The sequence below is a fragment of the Chiloscyllium punctatum genome, chromosome 18, assembly GCF_047496795.1.
Source record: "Chiloscyllium punctatum isolate Juve2018m chromosome 18, sChiPun1.3, whole genome shotgun sequence".
NCBI classification, from domain to species: Eukaryota; Metazoa; Chordata; class Chondrichthyes; order Orectolobiformes; family Hemiscylliidae; genus Chiloscyllium; species Chiloscyllium punctatum.
Genome location: NC_092756.1, coordinates 91,982,466 through 92,007,332, shown reverse-complemented (window position 1 = coordinate 92,007,332; position 24,867 = coordinate 91,982,466). Strand labels below are relative to the sequence as shown.

General features: G+C 43.9%; 1 protein-coding gene across 2 annotated transcripts in view; it reads right to left on the bottom strand.

Annotated features, from left to right (window-relative positions):
• LOC140489329 (uncharacterized) overlaps positions 1-20,115 on the bottom strand; it is a 143,355-nt gene extending 123,240 nt beyond the window's left edge. Inside the window, exon 1 of one of the 2 annotated variants that reach the window (XM_072588763.1) lies at positions 19,901-20,115. The gene's annotated coding sequence lies outside the window, so the exon portion shown is untranslated. Of the gene's footprint in view, positions 1-18,812; positions 18,851-19,900 lie in introns of those variants that run through there. The other variant, XM_072588764.1, reaches the window with a different exon arrangement.
• Positions 20,116-24,867: the final 4,752 nt, after the last annotated feature.

The window sequence follows — 24,867 nt, the reverse complement described above, 5'->3', positions numbered from 1 at the left end:
GCCTGGAGGCTAGACAAGGTCTGAAAGATGGCACCTACTGACAATGCAGCACTCCCCCTCTACAGCACTGTAGTGTCACTCCAGATTTCATGTTCATGTCTCTCTGGCTACAAGTGTGCATTTGAGTTATTGTTGGAGGATGAACTATTAATCTCAACAAGTGGTCAACAGGCTCAAGTAAGTAAAGAAGAAAGTCAGATTGACTTGGCAAGTTCAAGAACCATGGGCCGTAAATCTAAGTCACCAATAAATCCTAACAGGGAATTGGGAAGTAACCTCTCCATCCAGAGGGTCCTTAGAATGTGGAAGTTGTTGCTGCAGGGAATTGATATGGGTGAATAACATTAAACATTTATCGTGAAGCCAGGTAGTACTTCATAGAATCCCTACAGCAGGCTATTCAGCCCATCAAGTCCACACTGAACCTCCAAAGAGCTTCCCATCTCTCCTACAGCCCCCTCATTCTATCCCAGTATTTCCCATGGCTAATCCCCCTGGACACTATGAGCAATTTAGCATGGCCAATGCACCCTAACCTGTACACCTTTGGACAGTGGGATGAAACCGGAGCACCCAGAGGAAACCCACGCAGACACGGGGAGAATGTGCAAACCCCACACAGACAGTCACCCGAGGGTGGAATCAACCCCGGATCCTGGCGCTGTGAGGCAGCAGTGATAACCACTGAGCCACTGTGCCACCAATGGAGAAAGGGACAAAGGGATGTGCTGATTGAGTGTGATGAAGAAGGAAGTTCAGGTGGAACATCACCTGAACTCTGATTATTGGGATGTTTGTTCGTTCCAGGGACATGACTCCACAAGATTCTTTCACCCTTGCTGTGAAATACTGGAGTGTTGAAGCTATGCATCATCTTAAGCAGCTGTATTGTTTAACCACTGGGGCAATCTGTAGTAATGCAGCCTAACATTCATTTCATTGTGAAATTCCATCCAAAGGGCCATCTCTTCAATTTGGCCTTGGTGCCTTTGGATTACCAGAAGTACGCAGATCAAGTGGAAACCAAAGGCATAATTATCAACTGTGTCGGTCTGCTATTCTTTCATGTTTAATATTTATCAGAAAACAGACTGTCTGGCTGTCCTTGTTTGTGGCAGTCTGTTCAGCCCAAATTAGCTCCAATACTCCCTACATCAGAAAGGAAGCATAAGACAAAAGTATTTTGATGCCACCAAGGCACTTGGCAGCTTCCTGAGATTCAGAGGCACTACATTAATGCAAGTCTTTCTTTTCTTTTTTTTTTACAAATTCCACAAAATAAGGGAAATGTGGCAAATTTCAGTTTGTTTAGAACGAGCTCACAAGCCACTTGGCTGAGATTATACTCCCTGTCCTCACCCATCTAACCAAACTATGAAACTATTCCACTGTGATTGGCAGCACAGTTCAAGCAGGGCACCACATAAACAACAGTCACCAATAGGGTGGACAAGAGCCATGAGCCATGCCATACTGAGGCTGTAAAAAGATGCCCCAAGTCGGGCACTAACTTACTTACTGTGAGCACCTTCATCACACAGACAGCAAGGCTTCAGGAAGACGGCTCACGACCACATTCTCAAGACTGAGCAATAAGTAACAAACTCCAGCCTTGCAGCAATCAGGGAAATAAAACCTTTATAAATGAGGTGAGTTTGACTTACGCAGATCTGTTCTGAGTACCAGCTGTATGGTCAGCAAATGCATGGTTTAGTACTATTTGAGGCAGTCCGTGTCCAAATGTAACAAAAGCCTGCACAATATCCAGGTTTAGGCAAAATAACAAATGGCAAGGAACATTTGTGCCATACAAATGTCAGAAATGACTGCATCCAACAAGAGCGAATCTCATCACCGACCTTGATATTCAATAGTGTAACCACCACTACTCTCGCACTGTCAACACCCTAGTATTACGATTAACCAGAAACTGTTATTCAATAGCGTAACCATCACTAATCACCCACTGTCGACACCCTAGCATTATGATTAACCAGGGACCAATATTGAATAATGTAACCATCACTAGTCGCCCACTGTTGATGCCCTAGCATTACGATTAACCAGGGACCAATATTGAATAATGTAACCATCACTAGTCGCCCACTGTTGATGCCCTAGCATTACGATTAACCAGGGACCAATATTGAATAATGTAACCATCACTAGTCGCCACTGTTGATGCCCTAGCATTACGATTAACCAGGAACCGATATTGAATAATGTAACCATCACTAATCACCCACTGTCGACACCCTAGCATTACGATTAACCAGGAACCGATATTGAATAATGTAACCATCACTAGTCGCCCACTGTTGATGCCCTAGCATTACGATTAACCAGGAACTGAATTGGACTAGCGACATAAATACAAGGGCTGCAAAAGAAAGCCAGATGGAATACTTATTGGAATACTTCAGCAAGTAACTCACCTCCTGACTTCCCAAAGCCTGTTGACCATTGACAAGGCACAAGTCATGAGTATAATGGAATACTTCCCACTTGCCTGGACTGGTGCAGCTTCAATAACTCTCAAGAACCTTGACATCATTCAGGATAAAGCAACCCATCTGACTGAGACCACGTGCACAAACAGCCACTCCCTCTGTCACCAAGGTTTAGTAGGAGTTTGTACCATGTACAAAGTACTCAATAGAAATTCATCACGGGTTCCTTAAGAACAAGGGAAGCAAATTCATGAAAAACTACCATCTGCAGGTTCTCCTGTAAGCCACACACCAATTTGGAAATATACCATCAGTCCTTCTTTGTTGCTGAGTCAAAATCCTGGAATTCCCTCCATAATGGCATTGTGGGCCAACCTACAGCAAATGGACTACAGCATTTCAGAGAGGTAGCTCACCACCACGTTTTAAAAAGCAACTTGAGATGGGCAAGAACTACTGGCCCAGGCAATGACACCCACATCCCATGAGTGAATAACAACAAAAAAAACGTTCTGCTGTCTTAGCATCCCTAAATCTTCCCAGGCTTGGCTCGGTGATGTTTTACTCAGGTTTGATGGTTTAATTCAGCTGAGGTCATTTGGCAACTTTTGCATGATCTCTGCAGGCATTTTGAGCTGCCAGAATAATACAATGCCTTCACAATAAATCCAGGAGAAAAGCAATTCGTCGAAAATTAAAACTTATCAATGAAATGTTTGCAACAAGCCCCCTCAATTTATATGTGGATTTAAATTGTTTTCAAGTCAGTTCTGTACGAATGAATCTGAATTCAAGTCAGTTCTCACAGACGATGGTGTAATGAGATCATTATTGCACTGCACAACATGGAGGTGTATGAGACAGGCAAGGCAGCCTCCAATCTCTCCATTACTTCCACCAGTGTGTGTGTACATGTGTGATGTTTGCACATGTACGAGACCACAGATACAATGCAGGTCCATACAATCCAGTTGGAATAGCTTGTACATTATCTCTTGCTCCAAACCTGTTTCTTCCTGTGGCCTCCTCCATCTCTGATCCTTTAGGTTTCTTTCCTTCTGGCTTTGATCTCTCTCTCTCTCTCTCTTTCTCTCTCTCTCTATCTCTCTCTCTCTTTCTTTCTCTCTCTCTCTCTCTCTCTCTCTCTCTCTCTCTGCCATTTCCCACATATTTACCAGCTCTGTGTCTGGCTCAATAATTGTTTTCAAGCTTATTTTAATCTTATTAGAGTTTTGTTGATCGAGCAGCTAATTTAGCTGAGTTTAGTTAAATACAGTATGTGCGTGTGTGTTTACGTGTTTATATTCAGTGTTGTAAATACATTCAATCCTCTATTTAATAAGATAGAGACAGGTTATTGTGGTACAGTGCTATTGCCCCAAGCCCTGAGCCGGGAGGCCTGGACTTAAGTCCCACCAGCTCATGACATTACTGAACAGTTTGACTAACAACATCTAGAAGCTGGTCCTGGCCCATTGTCAAGGGGATAGCCAACATTCTGTAGACACTGTGTAGCGATGACTGAGGTGCCCTGCAAATTGGGTCTCAGACCCCACTATACTCATGTAAATTAGCTCCCAGCACCTGTCGCCCAAACTGAGAGTCACCTCTTCGGTTTTCTTCGCTATACCATCAGACCCAACAAAAACATTTCTATTGCAAAAGAAGGCTAAACTTTGGCCCTCTGGTCTTCGAATGAACAGGAAAATGCCCCCAAAATTAAATCTCTGGTTTGCTCCAGCTAATGAAATCCAATGAGGTCTGGTTTCTATCCTGGAATAGTAGCAATGCTATCACTTACCTCACCCATTAATGCTAGGGATGCTCAGATCTGAAACGGTGACCGCTAGGATTCAAAATGGGATCATCCGCTTCAGACCAACGAAAGACAAGCCAGTTTATCTTTTTATAAGTGACAAGAATCTGAGAATTATGAATGAGGGGGTAGATTTAAGATTTGATGGATGAATCAGAAACCATTAAGGAGGTTCAAAGAAAATTTAAAAAGCTAATGGCAAATTATCTGTAATTGAGAACTGTGGCATATAAAGGTTTAGAAGTTATGTTACAGTTAATATAAACACTCTGGTTGGTTCCCAATTTGACAAATATTCTGGGTTCTGCAATTAAAGAAGGGTATTTTGGCTTTGGAAGGGGGTGCATTATAATTCTATCAGCAAGCTGCTGGAGATATTAGAGTTTTAAAATGATGATAGTTTGAGTAGACTAGGCTCACGTTGCTTTGAATATAAAAGATTCTGAGGTGTTTCAACTAAATTTTGTAAGGTAGCTAAGTGGCTTTGATAAAGCAGAAAGACAAAAACTATTTTGACCAATGGGATTATCCAGAACAAATTGGAATAACTTTAAAGAAAGATCCAGGCTGTTTGGGGTGATATCAGGAAGCATCTTTTCCCACAAAGTCGAGTGAAAATTTGGAACTTCCTATGTCAAAAAACTGACGCGTTTGCAGACCAACTTAAAATTTCAGGACAGAGATTTGTAGATTATTGTTCCATAAGGGTTACAGAACCAAGGCAAATAAATTACAATTAAAAATCAGATCACTCACATTCTTATTGAGTGCCATAACAGATTCAAGGGGCTGAATGATCAACTCCTGTGCCTGTATTTCTAACTAATACCAGGTTTCAACTGATTACCTGAGCAAGGGAGAATTTATTTAGCTGAAGCTAAACTGCTTATCAAAAAGATTGGCAGCTGATGGAAACAGTTGTTATGAATGCATACGTGCTACAGCAATTGAGACAACAACAAATGTATGGTTAAGCATGGAAATGCAAAATTTGTTATCCATCTTGCTGTGGTCGGCTGTTAGGTTTGCGTATGTGACATCTTGCTGTTGCCATTGAAATCACATCAAGTGGCATGAGCTTCCAAATTTGGACACTACATGCAAACTAAACTAAATGAAAATTAAATCTTGACCATTTCAGCCCATGTGCCCTTTTGATGATGTGGTAATTGATAATTACTGCCAGTCAACCTTTCTGATATTGAAAATTAATATTGTAATATAGAGGCTTATTCTTTCTGGTTTGCCACATTGGAAATTTTAAAAATCAATTTGTTTTATTTTCTTTCTTTCTCTTTATTTTTACTTTCACCCTTGGTCCGACCTCCTTTCCTTCTCAATGTCTCTATCTGGTTCTAAGTTAGCTGCAAAATTCCAATTCTGGTCTCTTGTGTGTCCCTACTTGTAACTACACTAGTGTTAGAGGCTATGCCTTTAACTGCAAGGGCCCTAAGCTCTAGAATTACATCTCTAAATCTCTCCTCCTGTCTCCTCACTCTTTTTAAAAGCTCTTTAAAAGCAACAGTTTTGAGCAAGTTTTTAGTCACCAGTCCAATATCTCTTGTGAAGCACCTTGAGGATTCTTAACTAAGTTATAGGTGCTATTTAAATGTAGATTGCTGTTCTGTGAAGTGCACATCCTCAAACTACTGTACTTTTCCATTAAGTGTAACATCTCCAATGCGTATTGTACATATACTTGCCCAGCCCCAACTCATGAGATCCCCTATCTACAGTACGATCCTATTCCACAACTCACTATTGTCCAGTGTGTATCCTGAGGGAAGTAGTGGCATAGAGGTAATTTCACTGCGCTACTAATCCACAGCTCCAGGCTAATGTTCTGGAGAACAAATACAGAAAATGCTGGGGGAAACAAGAGTTAACATTTCCGAACTAGTCTGACTTCTCTTCCGAATCAATCACCTAGAAGAGTCATACCAGACTCAAAACATTAATTCTGTTTCTCTCTCTGCAGATGCTGCCAGAACTGCTGAGTTTCTCCAGCATTTTCTGTGTTTGTTTCAGATTTCCAACATGTGCAGTATTTTGTTTTTATTTTCACGTTTTGGGGGCATGGGTTCAAATTGCACTGCGGAAGGTGGAGAAATTTGAATTCTATACAGAAATAAATGTGGAATAAAAGTTGATGACTACATAACCATTGTCAACTGCCATAAATGCTCATTTATTTTACTAATGTCCTTTAGGGACTGATACCTGCCATTATTACCAATTCTGGCCTACATATGGTTCAAGATCCATGGCAATGCTATTGACTCTTAATTGATGGGAAACGGTGCTGCCTTCATTATTGGGTCCAACAGGCCATGAATACCTTTGTAAGGATCCGGTATTGGGTCCCTGTCTCAAATATGTATCTATTCTATGGATGTCTATTCCCAGAACACATCCACTCCTTTCTCATTATTGTCTTCTGTGCATTCTGTCTACATCAGTGTCCCAGTGCACGTAATTTCTCAATCATTTCATTCGCTATTACACCTTGACTCCAATATCACTCCATTTCTCATTGTCTTGTACAGTTTGCTGTACCGCATGCATATATTTCAAGCCTTCTGTTCACTATCTCCTAAACAATGGTGACTTCGATGGCGTGCTCCTGCTGTATGTGGGCATCTGCAGGAGCAAAAGCACTTTTAGAAGCAGAGGGTGCTCCATGAGCAGCACCAGATCAAAAATAATGTGGATTATAAATTATTGCAACTCCTTAGGAATTTTACACCAACCCGATCAGTTCTGCAAGATTTGTTTAAATTGTTTGTAAATGGAAAGCTATAATAGGGAGATTTTAGATATGGGCCAAATGCTGGTAAATGGGACTAGATTAATTTAAGATGTCTGGTTGATATGGACGTGTTGGACCAAAGGGTCCGTTTCCATGATGTACATCTCTACCACTAGATTAGATTCCCTACGGTATGGAAACTGACTATTTGGCCCAACAAGTCCACACCGACCCTCTGAAGAGTATCCCACCCAGACCCATTCCTCTACCCTATACTTCCCCTGATTAATGCACCCAACACTATGGGCAATTTAGCACGGCCAATTCACCTAATCTGCACATCTTCTGACTGTGGGAGGAAACTGGAGCACCTGGAGGAAACCCACGCGGACATGGGAAGAACATGCAAACACCGCACAGACAGTCACCCGAGGCAGGAATCAAAGCAGGGGCCCTGGCGCTGTGAGGCAGCAGTGCTAACCACTGAGCCACTGTGTCACTCTTTAGTAGTTAAATGGAAAAATGATGAAAAATTACAGCATTTCACCCTTGCCTTAGCAAAGAAACATTAAATTCAATATTGTTAAATTCACTGTAGGCATTTCCCAGTATACCCTGCATTTTCCAGTCTGTAAATTTTCCAAGTAGCTCTTAAAAAGTTCCATGAGAGCCAGGATATGAATGATGTGTGCTATAATGCGTGGTGAGTGGAACTGGGACATACAGGCAACTTTGGACCTGAGCTTCCTTAATCTCTCCACTGCTGGGGGTGGGGGATAAGGTGGTTTTCTTGGACCAGGTCTAGGTGAAGATGTGAAGGAAGGCATTAGAGACATTGTAGAAGACATTTACAAGAACAGTTCCAGGGATGTGGAACTTCATTTATGAAAATAGATTTGAGATGTTAGAACTGTTTTCCTTCGAGTATAGCAGAGTGATAGATCTAACGGAGGTGTTCAAGATCCCAAAGGGTTTGAACAGAGTAGTTAAGGAGGTGGGAAAAAAATAATTTTGACTTGTAAAAGGATCATGAACAAGAGGGCACAGATGGCAAAAGAAGCAATAGTGGCACAAGAATTGTTTTGCATGTAGCGAGAGCTTAGGGTCTAGAATGTACCATCTTGCAGAGGTGGGTTCAACTTTCTAAAGATCATCAGACTACTAGTTAGGAATGAAAAATGAGCTGGTTTATGGGGAGAATTGGATGAAATGAGATGTACATTTGGAGAGCTGGTGTTAATTTGTTGGTCTAAGTGGTTTTCTTTTAGATGGAAATATTTATGTGATTCTGTTGTAAACTCAATGATAAATATTTGGTTTATCACGCCAGCTTCAGGATGGCAGGAAGCAGATTAGATGGAGCTGTGGCATTTAGCGAATCCATCATTCGTCCACTTCCCATTCCAATTTTGGTAATGGCCTTCAGGCTATTGGTAGATTGGGGACAAAGTGGTTCGGGAGTTAACACTCTGTGGCCCAGTGGAGACAGTCACTATTTAGTGTGATATAAAGGATTCAAGGGAGCAAGGTTTAATCCTGATCCAGACGCTTGAGTAATTGAGGATGTTGTAATCAGCCTTGGTGGTCTGAGCTTTGAAAGGGATAGTTGCTTGAAAGGATGAGGAAGATATCAGTCAGGGCTCCTTTTCCTGAGTGCTTCTCAGAATCCCAATTTGAATGGGGAATGTTAGAGGGAATTCAGTCAGGATATCCTGCTCTTGTACCATTGAGCTCATTCTCTGAACAGATGTATAGATAGAAAATTGATTTAGCAAAACAAAAATCGTAATCCAACTATAGAGAGTCTCTTCAGGGGGTGTAGGTTGGGGGTGTGGGGTAGGTCTAAAAAGTAGATGTGAGGTCATGAGAGCTGCATGGTGAGACAGTGGTTAACACTGCTGCCTCACAGTGCTAGGGACTCAGGGTTGATTCCACCCTTGGGTGAGTGTCTGTCTGTAGTGTACACATTTGTCATCAGGTGCTCCAGTTTCCTCCCGCAGTCCAAAGATGTGCAAGTTAGGTGGACTGGTCATGGGAAATGCAGGGCTACAGGGTTATGGTAGAGGGTTAGTCTAGATGGATGCACTTTGGACGGTCACTGTGGACCAGATGGGCTGAATGGCCTGCTTCCACGCTGTAGGGATTCTGTGATTCCAATTGTCTACTTCAGCTCCCAGCTTATTTTTTTTATGTTCATAAAATTAAAGAACATAACCATCGAAAATGACATTGGCACAGAGGGAGATTGGAGCAATTAAGTCTGTTTTTTCTTGGAGAAGAGCAAGTTGAGACAAAATTCAATAAATCTCTTCAAAATCATCAGGATTCTGGACAGAGTAGATCAAGAAAACTGGTGGGAAGATCAAGAATGAGAGGACATTGATTGTAGGTAATTGGCAAAAGAAATAAAGGAGACAGGAGAAGGAATGTTTGCACATGACGAGTGATTAGGATCTGGAATGTATTGCCTGAGTGTACAATGGAGGTCGGATTAATCAAGGTTTTCAAGAGGGACTTGAATCAAAAATATTCCTTCTTTAAAAAGAAAGAATATACAGACTTATGGGAAATGAAGTAAAAAGTAAAATCACCATTGTCTTACCAGACCACAGGCTGTTCTCTCATTTGAGAGAGACAGACGACTGGTGCTGGTTTAATCTTAGGTTGAGAAGGTACCTTCATGGTAACTTTAGCTGGTGCAGGAATTTAACTTGTGGTGTTGGTATCACTCTGCATTGCCATCCAAGCTTGTTGTTTGGGAGTCCGGTATGGACATGATGGGCTGAATGGCCTGCTTCTACACTGTGATTCTTGTAAGATAGTTACACAGATCACAAAGTTAAAATTCAGAACATAAGTTAGTGTGTTCCAGAAACAGAGTCCACTGCTAGAATGGATTGTGGAAGCAAATTCACAGGGGCTCAGTTTTTATTGAGTTAAAATCTCAGCCACAATAACCTTCAGAAGGCAAGTGGACAAATAGTTGATTGGGGGAAAAAAAAACAATTATTGTGCTGTGTGAACAAGTCTGCATGATGGGACTAATGGAATTGCTCTTTCAAAGGGCTTGCACAGAGACAATGGATCAAATGGACTTCCTGTGTGCTGCAGAATTGCATAAAATGGATGACTCATTGCTGTGGTCCAGTGCTACGCATCCCATCAATGCTCAAAACTAAAGACTGTAAGTAGAAGGCAGAACCCAACAAATCCCGTCAGGAATTCAGGGGAAACAACTTTTCCGAGCGAATGATCAGAAAGTTGCTCTCACTTCCGCAGGGAATGGTCAAACTGATTCTCATTGGTGTTGAAATCCTGGAACTCCCTCTCAACAACGCTTTGGGTGGTCCTACACCAAATGGACTGCAGCAGTTCAAGAAGACAGCTCGCCACCATCTTCACCAATGTAATTAGGAATGTTCACCAAATACTGGCCCTTCCAGTTATCCCCACACCCAGTGAAAAGGTCTTTTAAAAAAACGTGGAGACTAACAAAAAAGAGGAAAAATAATAGATACTGGTAGCATGAGATGAAATATAGGTTGGGAAATGAGGAGCAAGTGGCATCAGTTTCCATGCTGGAAATCCCAGGACATTCTGTTTCGGAAGCACTGCAAGGGGAAGCAATATATATAGAATTATAGAGACATACAGCGTGGAAGCAGACCCTTCAGTCCAACCAGTCCATGCTGACCATGTTCACAAACTAAACCAGCCCCACCTGCCTGCACTTGGCCCATATCCCTCTAATCCATGTACTTATTCAAATATCTTTACAGATTGCAACTATCACCACAACCATCACTTCCTCTGGTGGTTCAAACCATCCTTTCAGAAAATGCCCTCTGCATTCGAAGCTTGGAAACTTTTCCAGCCAACTGTGACACATCAAGTTGAGGAAGAGATCAGTTTTCAAAGGAGAAGCGAAACACCACCAACAACAACAAAATAATTTGGGGGAAAGGGGCTGAATGGATAAGGGAGGCATAAAGTGTTCCTGATCCTAAAGGAAACAAGAAACACGGAACGTTGATTTAAAGTGATGTGCACAGGAAGCAGGGGGTGATGTGAAGGAGAAAGAACTTTCTCAAGCCAGAAGGTCCTGGCGATTTCAATTGAGGCATTCAAAAGGGCACTGTGAAATTATTTGGATAGAAATCGTGTACCTGGCTATGGGGTAAAGCAGGAGATTGACACAAGGTAATGCTACACTTGAACGAGAGGTCCGAACGGCGCCATAACAATTCCTGTGATTTTGATTTTAGAGAAAAGAACGCGCCCTTCTTTAAAATACTTCCTTTCCCGGGAGGACTGTTGATAATTAAGAAAAATTAAAGATTAATTACAGATCTGAGCGCACTCAATGGAAGTGAAGAGTACTCGTGTCAAACTTGTAAAGTTTCTGAGTTCACCCCAGGTACCCAATCTTGCGGCGTGATTCGCCAGGAGACTGGAGCGGTGGCGTCAGCTGAATTCCCTGAATTTTGTCCAAGGGGGTCGAGGATGAAACCTTCAGGGATGAAACCTGCCCCCTCTCCCTCCCGTTCACCTTCGCTGTCCCTATGTTTTCCGGAAGACAAGGAGGGTGGAGTGTCAGTCAAGTTTCCTGACCGTGCTTATAGCCAGCGTAGTTCCTGCCTGGGGAGTCTCATCCTCATAACAGACAGAAGCGGTGACTATAGCTTTCCAACGCCAGACCGACGTTACTCAACGAATTTCGTTGCTGGCTCCCAGTGAGAGCAAGTCCTCGCAACAGCTCTGTCCGGGTGGGAATTTGAAAGGAACAAACCTTACGCAAGAATCAGAATGTAATTATTTCCCTGCTCCCTCTCCCCTTCAAACACTGCTCCCCTCCAACACTTTCTTAACTGCCTCGCCTCCAGTCCCCTCCTTCTCGCCCCCATTTCTTCCATCGCTCTAACCATCTCGTTCCCATCCCTTTCCTGCTGTTTCGTTTGTTAACATATTCCCTACAACTGACCAGTGATATTGCACGTCTTATCGAAACCCCCCAGTGAACTTCAGCTTCCAGTAACTTGATGCCAGATTGCTGAACTGGTTTTACGCAAATTTGTCCAGAACCCGACTTCAATTTGAATTTAGAAAGCCTTTGGCTGCAGTCTTAAATTTTAAGAATGGGATGCGAATCTGTTGCATCGAATTATTAGTGTTATCTGGGTATGTGTCATTTTACCTGGTCACTGGGAGTCAGGCGTGTAAAGGGCAAATGTCTAGAATTAACAGTTGGAGCCAGCAATGTTGCTGGATACGTGTTGCTAAAATAATACCTGGTGTCAATTATAAAGGAGTTTTACCTCCTCTTTATTTGTCCCCACCTTTTCCAGTTACCTCTCAAAATGTGCCAACACTTACGTCCCTATCGTTGTCGCGTCTACAAAGCGATGGTATCGAGCGATGTTGAGAGATCAAAGGGGCATTACAATGTTGTTGGAGAAATAACTTTTTGGGAATTCGATAGATTGAGAGACAGAGAGTCAAATTTGCTGCCCAAGTGAACATAAGGACTTGTTCAGATGACTATAGGATCTTGCACGAACACAGCACGTACTCTTTGGTATCACCAAATCCACTCCTGGCCCAGATCACCTGGTCATTGACCCACTAATACAATCGAGTGCAAGGCCACAGTCAGTTACACCAACGTAGTCACACACGCCATACAGATGCACTTATTCGCAATGATTCTAAAACAAAGTAAACACATTAGCACACACACACAAACATGCACACACACGTCAAGAACGCAAAACTATCCAAACACTAATCTGAGGTCCCTTCGCTCACACATAAACACACTGACAACTCTCAGTTCACCAACACACGCGTAGTGTCCGGCCAGAATACTTGGGTTAAATGAAACAGCTGGACTAACACGCATCAAGAGCATTGAAAACACAAACACTCATGTCCACATCCCAAGCAGCAACATTGCAAAGCCAAAACCAGCACGAAAACACTCATCAGCACACAGTAAAAAAAAAGCAGACAAGAGTAGATAAAGCCCAGTACATTGTAAAGTTCACACTTGTACACGGTGATGCACCAGAACACACTAAAACACTAGTGCACGGTGCAGAGTAACCCGCCCACGGCAATAGTGCCCAATGACATACACAAACGCAGAGACCTTGGCAGAAGCTGGTAAGAGTGGAACACCAGATAAACTGGAGATCCCAAAACAACTCACAGCACAGCACCGAGCCCTACGGCGAGTGAAGGACACACACTTGTAGCACACACGTTAATACAGACCTCACATCACCAACATGTCAGTGACACACAAATCCCCCCACACACAATGGGCTGGTGCAATCACTAATACTTGTTCAACAAAAACAACAGCTCGCAGAAAAAAAACCGCCTCTGTTCCTGAAATCAGTACAACACCACCCACCCACCACCACCCCCTTCTTCGATGGTCAGTGGGGAAACCATTCCCGCGCCATTTTATTCCCTTCCTATACAGACATCAATCTTCTCTTGTAAGTTGAGAATGCAAAACAAGGGAGGGAGACAGAGGGGCACAGATAAGGAGCAACAGAAGTACAGACACTGACACAGCCCTCAAGTGAGAACTGGAAAGGCCAGGGCGAAATAACGACAGAACGTAGGCTGAACTGCTGGGAGACAGTTAGCGACAGTCAGAGGAAAGGTACATGGACACAGGCAGGGGTGGGTATGGAGAGACTTGACGTGATGTAGAGATGGGAAAATGCTTACAGAGCGAGCGAGAGTAGGTTAGGATTCTGACTGAGAATCTTTTTAATTATTCTCGAAATAAAGCAAATACTAACAAACTGAAGGATTCAGTTTTTAAAAAAAGTCTTGTGCATGTTTGGCCTTTTAAACAAATCAATGGGATTCATTTATGTGTCTTCTGCTTAAAGGTGGTTTTTAAAGATCAGTTTTTAAGTTAACAGTGTGACGCAGGAGCAAGTTAGACTGTTTGATGTAGGCTATACACTGCGCACACATTCCGTTATGAGGTTGGAATGCGTTCCAACTAAACTTGGACTAATTTGAAAAACAGGATCCATGGACTGAATATCTGTGTTAGGTTTGCTGCAATAAACAGTACACGTGTACCTAAGCTGCGTAGATTTGATTTGAAACAGCTTGGAGAAAGAAAATTACACATTTTACAAACTTCATATGCTCTGAAAACGGAGCAATTAAGGCTACATTGGAGCCATGAAGGATTCCAAATCGTTCTCCATTGCAAAATAGATATAAAGTATATTTTAATTTAAAAAAAGAAATATAAATCTTAGAAGACACTGCAACCATAAGCGAATGTGTAGTGGATTCACTAAGAAGGTTGCTTCATTTAAGTTTTGCTCTCCGCTTTGACGCAGACGAGGCAAGCCTGGTTATTCAGTAGTTATCTGTCCAATGAGTGCGTGCAGGCCTTTGAGAAATGTATAATGGTTTAAATGTCAGGTTTTGTGTTTTATTTTAATGTCTTGCTCTGATGAAAACATTCTGCGATGAAACGAGTAAAGGATTAATTTTGTGGAGCTCAGTTTGGGTATCTACATCTCGCAATTGGAACAGCGCGTACAAGAGTGCTTGTGTGTGCCTGTGTTACTGTGTGTATCTGTGTTACTGTGCGTGTATCTGTGTTACTGTGTATGTGTCTATGTTGTTGTGTGTGTTTATGTGACAGAGAGTTTGTCTTTGTGTGTGTTTGCTTTTGTGTGCGTGAGAGAAAATGTCTTTATGTGTACGAGAGTGTCTCTGTCAATGTGTACGCGAAAGTGTATGTCTGCCTGTGTGTCTATGCGCCTGTTTGCGCTTCATGTGTAAGAGATACTGTGGGTCCCTGTGTTTAAGTGTGTGTCAGAGGGAGAAAGTGTGTGTGTGTGTGTGTGTCTGTGTGTATGTCTGGTTCTGTGCGTGTGTCTGCAGAAGGAGAGAGAGAGAGATTACATATGTTTCTGAGCAAAAATGTGGTTTTCTGACAAATATTCAAACTGCTTTCAGATGGGGGCTAGCTAGCGTCTTTGGATACTTGATTACAATCAAGTGAATCGTCGTCCCAATTGTGATCACACAATAAATAAATCTTCACACCCGCCTGACTGCTCATTGAGTTATTTTGCAGTCTATTTTGCTGCTGTCCAGTTTAGTGAGTGTTAAATAGATAGGCAGACGCGCTGACCGACAGCTGCCTTATGTTGTATGCTGTTCCTGACAACTTGAAGGGGCGTAAGGAGGATGATAGGGAGTGGTGGGAGGGAGGTTAAACTGTAGGGGAGAAGAGGGTGCAGTCAATTTCAACATTTCCTAAATTAAAAAAATAATAAGTTGCTTGCTAAACAGCAATTAGACAGGCGAATGTAGGATTTTTGTTTGAGGAGAGGGGAGGTTGTTGGTGAGATGCCATGGTTCTCCAGCTGTTTATTTCTCTTCAATTGCCTTTAGCACATCCTCTCCTGTCCACAGTTTAGTCCCTGCTAAGATCAACTCAATCTGCGTGGAGTCTAAATAGAAGTCAGCGTATGATCTTATCAGGGAGGGAGCTATTTTGTTTTAAACAAGGTGTTGTTTTTGGAGGAGGGGGGGGGAGGGCTTCACAGGTTATTAGAGACCAAGTCACATATATTTCCCCCTCCCCCCGCAATTCATCAAAACCCCTCCTCACCCCAATCCATGTCTAAACTGAATGATTTTGGAGGTATTCTATTTGAATTCATTCATGAGATGACAGGGGAGCGGGTGAGAGCCCGGAGCCGGGAGAGGGGAAGAGGGGGAGAGGAGGTAGTGGTGGAGGAGGAAGAGGGGATAGTCTCCAGCGATGTCAGTGCCCACCCTCAAACGCTTTTTGTGGTAAGGGCTTTCTGACCAGATTTGGGCAGAAACAGAAAGCCCAGACCGCAAAAAGATTCGAGGGGGACGGGTTGGTCTGTCTCTTCCTTCGGTGGTCTGGTGGTTTGCACCTTCTCCATGGTTCCATCCTCTGAGCCTCCTCCGGTATTAGCTCTGAAGGAGCCTTCTTTTTTTTCCAACCACTCAGGACCTCCCTCGATCTCCCCGCTCTTCACCAAGGGAGGGGTTGGACATGGAGGTTGGGGGGGGGGGGGGGGGGAAATACTTGGGACCCTGTTCCTCGCCAGATCTCCACCCATCCCCTGATTCAGATGGAGGAAGCGCATCTGTTCAGCTAGCCCTGCCCTGCAGAGAGCTACATTTCGCCTCAGAGTTCTCCTTCCCCCCACCCCCTTCTCTTTCTCTCCCTCCCTCTCGCTGCTCCGCTCACTCTCGCAGTCTGGTCGAATCTACGTAAAAAAAGACTCTAACCTCCAACCTGAGCCAGTGAATAAATAGCAAAGCGTGCGCATGGGCAGACGCATCCCCGGCGTCAGAGCACGTTGGTTTGTCAGCCTATCGCCTGCGCCCCTGTGCGAAGCTCGGCCTCCCACATTCACTCTTTGCAAACCTCAGCCTTCAGAGACAGGCACCCTTTGCAAACCCTCACGCCGCTTCCCAGCCTCTCACATCTCAACCAGCCACATCCCCCAACTTCTGCCAAAGTGTCTCTTTAAAGTTTTCCTCAGCCTTCACCTCCTTAAACAAAATCTCTCCCTCCTTTCTGAACCCCTGTCAGTTCCCTGTTCCAAATACCGACCATCAATTCTTCTTTTGCGCTGATGTCACCTGCTCACACCTCTGTGTGCTGGTCCTTTATAGTGGTAACTTGCATAGTCATTCTTCCCAAAGTCTAGTCTTCTGTCGTCCTTAACGTGACTTTAGACTTTCAACGCCTCCTAATCTAGAAAGTGATTTTCCTGTTTATTTCTCTGTTTTGCACCATCCTTGCCAATCTTCCAATGCTCCCACCCCTTCCGCGCTCCAGCATCTCATAACCTTCTTTTCACCCCACTCCCACACTGTTCCCAAATCCAAACCAAGTCCATTTTTACCCCTGAGGCTTTTTCACCCACCCACCCCCTTTAATGGGAACGGTTTGCCCTACCTCCCCAGCCAAGTCTCTCACTCTCACTTCTTTCAAACGATGATATTCCTCTCCTCAATCCCTTCTGCTTTCTCTTTGAGGGACAGCCACTTGAATGGAATATTGGGTCCAATTCTGATCACTCATACTTAATGGGATAGGGAGGAGGACGTTCAAGTTTTCCAGAGAGAACAAAAAGAGGGGGGGAGGGGGTTCACTCAGGTATTGAAGAAATTGGGTTTATTTTTATTCCTGACAGCAGGGAGATTATGGTGGGATTTAACAGAGGTGCTAAATAAGTAATGGACTTTGGAAATAGGGACAAATTGCTCCTACTGCTGAAGTGACGATAATAAGAGGAGACAGATTTGAGATAATTACCGAAACGTGCTAAAAAAAAAACATTCTTTTCCTTCTCACTGCAAAGCGTGTTGTGATTGATTGGCTGGAAGGGTGGTGAAAGTGGGTTCAAATCTGACTTTGAAGAGGGAATCGAGGGAAGACTTGACAAGGAATAACTTGCGGAGAAAGAGTGTAGAATGGGCTGGAGGAAGGGGATTGAGCCAATTAGACAGTTGCGAGCTGGCTGAGTTGAGTTTTATTTTGTGTGATCCTCTGTGCTTCAAGTTTCTGCACAACAACCTGCCCAAGTTACGTCATTAACCTCAACTTCATACAAGCCCCATTCAGCCGTCACTCCCCTCTGAGTATTTCAGATGCCTCCCTCTGGTTGAAATCCCACAGAAAGAGCAATCGTGCCTCCCAGTTGCTGACCCTTTGGGTGCTGGTTTTGACAATTGAATTGGTAGCCCTGTGAACAGAACCTTGTGGCGCAGTGGTAATGTCCCAACCGCGGAGAGAGGAGGCCCAGGTTCCAAGTCCCTACCTGCTCCAGAGGTGTGTCATAACGCCTCTGATCAGGCTGATTATATGAAAATAATTGTGAATTGTCCTGCACTTCGACATTTGCGAGATGGATAATGTTTACAAACTAATTGAGAATTCCGTTGGCTGAGCTGTGGACATTCTCCAGCATTTTTTCCCTGAAAGGATTCTTTACTCATCTATTTCCCCATCCACTCCCACCCACCCCCCACTCCCCTCCACCACCCAACTGACTGCAGAATAACACAAAAGTCGATATGTGATGTTTACCTTCAGTCCGCCTACAGCCACCCGATATTTACTTGTGACTATAATTCTTTCCTTCGTGTGGGGGTGGTAGGATGTCCCCTTTAACCGGCTCCTCCGCAAACAGCAATCGCATGGAAATATGGGAGCCGAGGACAGTGGGGGAGGATTCCTGCATTTGGGTAGCTACCTTTCCCCAAGGGGAGCTGAAAATTCAGGAGCAGGACATTGGGGAAATTCTGGAATCAAAGCAAAATATGCCTGTCTAATTCCCACCGAACCTGCTCCCCAAACACAAGTTCTGGAATTCCGAATGCGCTCCCATTGAGTTGGCCGCCAGCCTAGCCTGGCCTTGTTGCTATGGGAAGACCAATGTCTCGCCATTGGGAACAGAGTACTTAAGAACGGAGGCATGGACACATTCAAGATTGCTACAGAAACTGATGGATAAACACACGTGTGTTTGGGCGAAGCTTCTCTTCCAAGTAAATCAATGCACTCCTGACAAATATCACCATCCAAATGCAGACTGAGTGGTTTCTATTCCTTGCTTTGAGTCTCTTCACCCAACTACCCCTCACGCCGATGATCCACTGCCTCCCCCCAACCCCTCAACTGCAGCCCCCCTCCCACCCTCACCGAGAATTGATTTGGTCTCAGGGACCCATTGAACCGCAGAGAGCATCTCACCTGAGGCTGGCACCCACCGCACTTAGAACCCCACCCGCAGCACTGGACACAGAGGTGGTGTACTCATTTTCGACACGAGGGCTTTTCCCCACATCTCTGTGAGATACGTGTCAGCACTGAAGATTGCAAGTGTCTAAACGTGGCTGCACCACAGGTTGAAGACAACGGTTCTTGCGCTAAAACGGACTGTAGTTGCATTAAGTTCCCATCTGCGTTCATGGTAACGGTGACGACTAACTGATTTACTTCTAACAGTTGGAGACTATTCTACCCTCTCTCAACTCGCTACCGCCCCCAAACCCTCCGCCGCTCACTCCTCGACCCTCACCTCCACTCTCGCGCTCCAGTGGGGGGTCAAACTGACGGGCAGGGATGTCAATCTCCGCCCGACTGCTTTGCACAGAGCGGTGAGTGCAGCTTTAGGGAGTATAAAGGAAAAAAAGGTTGTTCCGAAAGAGTACTGCTCAGAATCACGCCCCCTCCCTCCCAAGAAAAAAACAAGTAAACAAACGTAATGTGCGATTGGTGTCTGTAACACAGCAGAGTGTGATATTGACATAAAAACATGGGGCTATTTTGAAGGCTTTTGGAAATGTAATGGTCTTCCAGCCCTTCACTCCGAAGTCTGTACTACACAAATAAAAGATTAGAAATGCAAAATTTTCAAAAATTCTTGCAAGTCTCCCTTTCCCTGAGCGCTGCTGAAGCTCAACTTAACCCAAAGATTAGTCGGTCCCTTTTTTTTTATTATTAAAAAACTGACAATCCCTGAATCAGTTCAATACAGGCTCCTGAACAAGCGGAGAATATGCAGAGGATTTCGCAAGCGCCGACAGTTCCCCCCTACCCACCCCCACCCCCCCCCCCCCACCCCCACCCCCCCCCAAAATCTGGCCAAAAGCTGGCCAAAATCGGAAACCAAAACAAGATCAAAAAGACAGTTTACGCGGAGGGAGGGTGGGAGACCGAGTGAGGTTGTTGGGGTGGGGAGGGTGCGGTATTTGGAGAGAATATAAACTCCTGTCCAGCCAGTGCTCTGTTTGGCCGGCGCTAGTCTGAGAAACCGCGGCAGTGTCGTCGGTATTTACCGGTTAGAATGCGTTGGCTTCGCTGGCGGCGCCTACTCCCCGTCCGCGGACTCTGTCTCACTCTCGGCGGTATTAGTAAATAAGTCGGTGCTTAATCTTGCCGAAGTGGGCAACTATCAACATCATCCTAGTCCTTAACTTTCTCCGAGCCTGTTGCCTCAGATATGACAATCTGGACTAACTCGCGCTCGAGAGCATTGGCATTGGGAGAGAGAGAGAGAGAGAGAGAAAATAAATAAACCAGATGACAGGGCTAAAAATAAAACCAGTACCTTGTTGTTGCTATCCGCTGGAGGTCGGCTTTTCTTTTGGCTGGGAGTGAGTGGGATTTCACCGTTAACAGGCAGAGTACCGACAGATACACAGAGCCAACAGCCCCGTGCCTGACAGACTAATTGCAAGCAGTGAGCCGCTCTACAGACACATACACACACAGACACATACACACACAGGCACAGACACACGCACACACACAGGCACACACACACACACACACACACGCACACACGCACACACATATACACACACATACACACACAGAGACGCACAGGCACACACACACACACACAGGCACACAGACACACACACACACACACACACACACACAGAGCACAGCAACCCCTCCCCCTCCACTCGCTACTCCATTTCACAGTCACGATTTCAGTGGGAACCTCCATCTCTGTGTGCATGACGCATCCCCGGGGCAGTCACGACTAACACTCAGTACTCGACATCAATCAGCTTATTTTTAATTCCTTTTTTTTAAACAGAGAAGGGGCCGAAACATCTCAGTCCCAAAGTACTTGAGAGGGCAAGTTCTCTACACACTGTAGATTTCAGCACCGCGGACAGCTCCCGCTGACTGGATCTCTTCTTAATATCTCCGTGGGGAGGTTCAACACTCAAATCTCACGAGGTCTTTTGCCATACCCTATGGATGTCAGTTCATCTTTTTTTTTAGACTGGCATATTTTTCTCTCTCTCTCTCTCTTTTCTCCTGACCGGTTCTTGGAGAGACGCCTCAATGTTGGCATCTCCCAGCTCCCCGCAAGCGTCCCCACACACTCAGTCACTGTCACTTTGTTGGGACCGGGATAGGTACCGTGTTCCAACTAGCTGCTTCTACAACAGTCTCACTTGCTAATTTTGTCGGTTTTATTTTCACGTACCTTATGTCTCGGTGCAGCTGCAAAATTAGCACAGCTAGTTCAGGAATCGCACTTTTTCTTTCTGTTTTTTTTTGGCGTGATCTTCGAGCTTTGGCCTCGCTGTTCCTGTAGTATCATGCTATTTCAGGAACTTTTATTTTCTAAGTACTCTGCACGGTTGTTTAAAAAGCTATACAGACGGTCCAGTGGAAGGACAAGATTTGTGAGCCATCCGCAATTTATTCAACATAGCACCCTCCTAAACCAAGAGCCCCTTTCCTCCCCCTCATCCCCCACCCCCGCCCCCACCTCTCGTTCAACCCTCATCTTTGGGGAGATCAAAGTAGTTTGCATGACATTTTGAAGCCCTGGTTGATACATTTATGTCATCCCTGTAGTGAAAGATGGATATACTGCAAAATCTAAGACAGAAATTTGATACACATATATATCGTAAAACCATTTTTTTAAAATCAATATGCTCGATTTTAAAATAGTAGAAGAATTTCGACTGCTGCCCACTGCGTTTGTGCACTCTGTTGTTTTAACCAAATAAAACAGTTAACCAAATTAATCCAAATTAAAACTGATAGCCTCTCAGGGGAGCTGCAGCAAAAATCTAAACAAACGATGGAAACTCCCAGAGTTTTAGATAAAAGTTTCAGATTGAGGAGTAATAATGCACCCCAGCCCCTTTGGTGCCCACTGTTTGTGAGGGACCTTAAATGTAACAGCGGACACCAAATACTCCCTCTCCAAGGACAACCAGGCCCAGATGTAACCATGGAAGAAAGGCATGCTAATCCACTCTACATTTACGATGAACCCTCACAACTACATGTTTTTAGTGACGGGAAACATTGTTGATTGAGAAGTATGCAGTTAGGTGCTACCCCTGAAACCTCCCAACAGTAATCCCTGCCCTCTCCAATCAGAGGCATGCTTAGATACTTATGTTGTGGTCCATGATGAAAAGGACGGGAGGCCACAGCCAAAGATGCCCAGGCATACACTGGAGCTCCATTGGATTATCCATCAGCAATGATTACTGGGGAGTGCATAAGTGAACATCTTCACTGACCATGTTGCATTGCCCTTACTTTAATGATGGTGACTGTTAATGCTTGTACTCAATAGGGAATGTTGGAGTTGATGTTGGCAACTGATGACCTGACTATCATAGCTGAGCTTTCAGGAGATGGAGCTACCAAATCAGCAGCTTGTGTCAAATATCACATGGTCTTCAGCATAGCTTTTTAGAACAATGGGCACAATGAATAGATTAAAACGTTTTAAAGTGTATTTTTCAATGTTAAATGTGTGTTGGTCTCAATGGATATTCTTAAAGTTTTGGAAAAGGGTTCTGACCTGTATTCAGCAAAACAGTTTCTCGTAATGATGATTCACATTCCAAGGAACAGAAGATAATTTTTTTAAAAAAACATAGGAATTCAGGTAGTATTCAAACAGTAAGAAATGCATGGAATAAATTGTCACATAAGGTTATTTGAGGTAGAAAGTGTCACAAAATCATATATTGATGAGATGCATTTCTAAAGAGAATAGAGGTTGAGCATATAATGAGAATATGGTCGTGTTGGAGTGAATATGTCAGATGGAATGGTAAAACCAAATGTCCTTACTAAACTTGAATATGTTTAAGTTCTTACATTCATTCATATTAGGGTTATACAAATATCTAATAAGGTAAAATCTGCAGATAATTGGATAAGTCTAGCACTTTGAATAAAATAATGCATATGTCACAGATGCAACATAGAAAATCAAGATTGAATAAATTAAGTAGCACTGTTTGATGTCAGGTTCTCTTTATTTAACTGTTTTCAGGGTCATAGTGACATTTCATGGCTTTCTTCTCCTAACGCTACTCTCTGATGCTGTTAACTTCTTTTGCAGAGATTAAGTGCTTTGATGTCACCACAAAATGCAATGTGTGTTTGGTTTGTTGAAACAAACAGGTTAAATTGGCCAAATGACTCTTGTTCCATACTTACTCACATTCTGTCCCAATTGGGAGGTACAGAGTGAGATTGATGCAGCCCTGGAAGGAGGTTCATCTACTTGTACTTTGCATGGAGTAAGGAATCAGCATAAAGAGGGAGCATAGCAAAATAATCTTTACTCCTCTGCAATTGACCACAGCACTTCTGAGATTGAAAGGGGAATAGTCAGCTTGAGTTCCCATATCTACAGCATTACCCAGTACCCACTAACAGAAGAGGCATGCTCGTGGATATTAGATAGCAACAGCAATATGCTGAAGAAACAATTGACATTCCAAATCTGGATTCTCACTGAAAATGTCCAACTGGATATGACTGGGTATCCCTGGAATTATATTTTCAGAGGATGTTTGTGATAAATTAAAATGGAATAGAATAAGATCTGAAAAATCATTTTCATTTTCGTTCCCCACTTCATTTATATGCCTTCATATGGATTTTTAACTCCCTGTATTCATTCTTCAGTCAGTGGTTGATCCATTTTCTATTTTCCAATGCCTTGACCAAGTTGTAATTATTGAATCATGAGCTGTGCAATGGGGCTGCATTTCTGCTGAAGTTCCAATTACAGATTTACAAACTGCAAGCTATCTCACCTATGAAAGTTGTACTTGTAGGATGCTAACTCTTGTCAGTCACATCTAGGACCACTTTTGGTACATCACTGAATTGGTCACTATCTCCAATGGACTGTTCACTCGATAGTGACTGGGATCAAAAATACTTAACAAAAGCTTCTATTGATGTGATGCCTTTCACATCCTTAATACATTCTGGAGTACTTCACATCCAAAGCATGTATTTTAAAAGTGTGCTTATTGTCGCACTATTAGGAAAATATGTGGATGATAAGTACAACACCAGCACTCACAGCTACATCAGGGAAACCAAACGTGCTTCCAGATGAGACAGAGGTTCACCTGCCTCTCCTCCAATCTAGTTTACTGTATCTGGTGCTCCCGATGTGGCATTCTCTTCATCGGGGAGACCAAATGTAAACTCAGGGCACATTTTGCTGAGCAGCTCGGCCAGGCCCACAGGGGCCGACCTGACCAACCCCCCTCCCCCCCCCCCCCAGTCACTGCTCATTTTAAATTCCTTTTCTACTCCCCTGCTGACATGACCATCCTTGGCCTCCTCCATTGCCACAGCGTATGAGGCTGTAAATTGAAGGAACAACACCTCGTCTTTCACCCAGGCAGCCTACAGCCCGGAGGACTCAACATTGAGTTCTCCAATTTCAAATAACCGTCCTTCCCATCCATCCCATGACTCCCTTCCCAGCCCCTCCTCTCTCCCCCCTCCCTTCCATTCCTCTGATGGACCCTTCCTTCCAGCTACCAACTGGATTCCTTCCTCCTATCGATCAACCAGGTCACACCCTCTACCTATGTTCATCTATCCCTACCTCACCACCCCTTTCCCAATGCCCCCCCCCTCAATGCTTCCTCCCCCCATTTATCTGCAGCTCCCCTTAACCCCACCTTCTAGTCCTGAAGAAGGGTTACACCTGAAACATTGACTTCTCCACCTCCTGATGTTGCCTAGCTTGTTGTGTTCTTCCAGCCTCCTGCTTGTCTACCTTGGATTCCAGCATCTGTGTTTTTTTTTGGTCTCATCCCCAGCACCCGCAAACAACAGGAATAAAAAGATTTGCGTTTACATAACAACTTCTATAGCTTCAGGATGTGCCAACTTTACAGCTAGTTGAAGTATTGTCACTTTTGTGGTGTAGGAATTGCAGCAGCCAATTTTCACACAGAAAACGGCTACAATAAGCCAGATCCATCTATTT